The sequence below is a fragment of the Anastrepha ludens genome, chromosome X (assembly GCF_028408465.1).
Source record: "Anastrepha ludens isolate Willacy chromosome X, idAnaLude1.1, whole genome shotgun sequence".
Classification (NCBI taxonomy): domain Eukaryota; kingdom Metazoa; phylum Arthropoda; class Insecta; order Diptera; family Tephritidae; genus Anastrepha; species Anastrepha ludens.
Window position 1 is genome coordinate 39,890,745 of NC_071503.1, and position 3,957 is coordinate 39,894,701.

Here is a 3,957-nt window from a genome sequence, read left to right on the forward strand (position 1 = left end):
AAACTTTGAAACTTAAAATAAATAAGAGGAAACTTCAAATAAACGTATTTGCGTATATGGGGCAACTAAGTTCAATTGCATCTTTAATAAATATAGTGTTGCCCGCATATGTATGTATGCACTGAAGCAACCATGACGTACCTCACGAGCATCGCCTTATCATATTTCATGCAATAATTAGGGAGAAAATAGCCGAATGATCGAATTCCTGCCTAACAAATGCTAAAACAATTTTATCTTTTGCATGTATGTACATATTTGTATGTGCGTATGCACACTTAATGCCCTAGCCTACGTACGTACTGTACGTTCATTAACTTCCTTCAATCAAATCAAAAAATTCCTTATAGGATACGCTTCATTTCCAGGCACACAGGAAGATTGCATATTATATATGTATATATGCAACTAGCATAATGGCCTAGCTTATGTACGTACATACATACCATATTTGTATTTTGAGCTTCCAGCAAAACAATGCTTATTTGTATACACATATGCACGTACATACTAAATAACCGCACACACGGGCCACTCACTTTATTCCTGTAAATGCATATGTCGTTCAAAGCTACAATTCTATTCCTAGCGACTCCAAGAACAAAATGCATTAATAAACTCAGCCGTAGCGGCCATGGTCAACTATAATGACATTGTGCTGAAGAGCCTAAAATAGTCGCGGCGGCGCTGAACAGTTTCAGTAAAAACTCATCATCAAAAAATTCATTGATAAATTCGAGCTCATATTTCTACGAGCAAAGTACTTTCATTCTCGATCTTCTCGGCCATTCGAAAATAGTCACTATTGGAATATTGCGGGTTGAATTATTTGCCAATATTTGGTAAATCTTGAATTTTTGTCATGACGAATGGTCGCGGCTCATATACAGCGCACGCTCGATAACGTGAACGCTCTAAACACCCCAAAACGTGAACAGACTTTTTTGTGCATTGTCTACTCTAAAACGTGAACAAACCCAAAAAGCTCTATAACATGAACAATAAACGTTACAATTATTTGAATGTAGTTTACTTTGATCTCAAGTAATTCTGAAATTGGCGAATCCCCTTATTATAAAATAGGCATTTTATTCGAAATTGCATGTAAGGAGTAAAATATTTCGTGGTTTTGGTTTTGCAAAGAGTGTTTCGTCTTATGTTTTCTGGTGAAAATGAGTTCTAAAAAACTTCTGCGCTTGACATGAAAACAAAAGGCTAAAATTCTCGGCTTTAAAAAAAAAAACTCATCTGTGACGAATTTAGGAAAGAAATGTTATGTTGCTAAATCAACAATTTGTAACATTAAAGCGAAAAAGCAAGTGATTTTAAAATGCGTAAACAACACGTATTGTGGACCTGGAAATAGAAAAACACTGCGTTCTTCAGAGTTGCCCAAAATGGAAAGAACTCTTTAACGCTGGTTTACCTGAATGCGAGATAAAAACTGGCCAGTAAGTGCTCTAATGTTTAAAGAAAAGGCAAAACCACTGCATGCAAAATTTAAAGAAAATGAAGCAAACTGCTTCGTTAGTGATAGGTGGCTCCAAGGGTTCAAAAAGAGGTACGTTATTCTTCTTCTTAAAATATCAGGCGAAAAACTGTCTTCGCAACCTCAGCTAGTGGATCCGTACAAAAAAAAAACTTAAAGCTAAAATGGCCGAATTGGAGTTGTGCAACGACAATGCTGATGAGTCGGGGTTATTCTGCAGACTTTTGCCAGAGAAAAGGTACGCGGCAAGTTTGGAGAAGAGAGCCCTAGGGGTAAAGTCCGAGAAGCAGCGAATCACGTTTTTATGCTGTTCAAACGCCACTGGATCCCACAAGCTTAAGCTTATGGTAATTGGAAAGGCGAAGAATCCACGCTGCTTTAAAAACTTTCAGTGTCCCACCGACTATAAGAGCTGAAGAATTCACCTGGATGACGTCGGCTATTTTCAAGCAATGGTTTCATGAGTCATTTGTTCCACAGGTGAATATTCCTCTCAGGTTTTGTCCGATTTTTAAGGTTAACTGCTTGTTTTTTAAGGTTACATCGTTTTTAAAGGAGAAAACCTTACCAATTAAAGCTCTCCTAATCGACAACGCTCCTTCTCACCCAAATGAAGCTGAACTGACAACGGAGAATGGGCAAATTTCGGCCATGTTTATGCCACCAAACGTTACTCCCCTCATTCAACCGATGGATCAAAATCCAATAAAAATCACTAAGTTGCATTACAGAAACAGCCTTCTAGCTTCAATAGCACCGAAAAAGTCTGATTTGCTCGAGTCGTTGAAAAAAACTAGCTTAAAAACAGCTATAAATCTTTTGGATGCGGCATGGTTTCATGTTGGTGAAGCAACATTACCTAAGTGCTGAAGCAGTATTTTAAATTTTGCGCTAAACAATGATTATCCCGAAGATAATGTTCCGTTGGCGGTTTTAAAAGAAAAATCGGAAGCGGAACTACGCACCTTGATGAGCAACACCGTCGATCTCCTTAGCAGTTTAAGTCCTGAGGTTCGTTCGTGTTCGCAGACATGCTCAAGGATATGTGTGTGGGTTATTGAAAAAACTTTATTTTATTAAAAATTTTAGATTGAATTCACGTTACCAGCCATTCATGAATGGAACGAAGATATCGAGGAGGGCAATGCAGATGACGATCACCAATAAGAGGACGAATCCGATGATGACAGCGAATCAGAGCAACTGGAGAAAATTAAGCCGACTGAATCAGTTGAAATTTTCAAAAAGGCGTTAATATGGGCTGGTCATGAAGACGGCGATCAAAATGATATGAGTGTGCTAAGACGGTTAAGGGAGAAAGCGGTGCTTCAAGTTTTAGAAAAACAGAAGATACCAAAAAAGATGACTGCGTTTTTTAAATAAAACCATGGTATGACTTAATTTTCAATTAGTATGTAACGAAAACAAGAATAAAATGTGAATTTAAATGTGATGAAATATATTTACTTAACCTTTTTAGGCATTCCAAAACGTGAACACTTTTGATTAGTTCACGGTATCGAGCGTGCGCTGTATATGTTTGCACCCATACATGTACATATGTAAATATGTCTTCTAAATTCTCGACAAACGCAGCTGTTGTGCGTCAAGTGCGCGCATGAGCATACAGTAACTTTCAATTACCCTCTTCGTTATCCTGATTTTGTACGAGAGAAAGTGCTGCAAATATACTTCTTTTAGAAGCCCTGTGCGGTTCTCTGGAATTTTTATTCCATTTATAACGAATGGGTTAAGTTTTTCTTTGAATGCTTCAATTAAGTTGGGCTTCTCAATGTTAGCTAACTTGAGGTAATGGCGGGTGCAACCTGGGTGAGGATTTTCCACATATGTTATGGTGTTGCCTTCTGAGAAGATTGACTGGTTACGAAAAACTTTTAAGGACATTCTACGTAAGGAATAAGGTCCGACGCAGCTTGTCCCGCACTATGAACAGTAATTTCTGCATTTGACGATGCTGTTAGGGTTCACCTGACATGCATTCTTGATAGAGCGTCGGCCAAACAATTTTATTTAACTGGATTGTAAATCAATTAAAGGTTATACTCTTCGGTTTTGGCCTTCCATCTCTACAAATTCGCTTTGTAATTACCACTTCCCAATGCGAAAGTGAGAAGTTGGTGGTTAGTGAAAATCCTTATTTTCTGTGCCCGGTAGATGAAAGATCTTAAGTTATCGAGAACTCAAACTATTGCCAACATTTCCTTCTCATTTGTGGCATAATTTTCTTCTGTTTTGTTTAAAGACCGCGTTATGTAAACAATGGGTCGATCCTTTCCCGTTTCTCCTTGCGATAGTATCTTACCAATGACGTAGTTCGAACACATGCGTTGAGTTAAATGGTTTTTCAAAGTCTGGGAAATCAAGAATATCGGAAGAAACGAGCATTTTTTTCTTATTGTGGAGCGCCTCGAGAGCATCAGAGTTCAAGTGAAAGCGAATTTTCCTAG

General features: G+C 38.0%; 1 pseudogene; it reads left to right on the top strand.

Annotated features, from left to right (window-relative positions):
• The first annotated feature begins 2,140 nt into the window (after nt 1-2,140).
• LOC128869962 (tigger transposable element-derived protein 1-like) lies at nt 2,141-2,656 on the top strand (annotated as a pseudogene).
• The last annotated feature ends 1,301 nt before the right edge of the window (nt 2,657-3,957 follow it).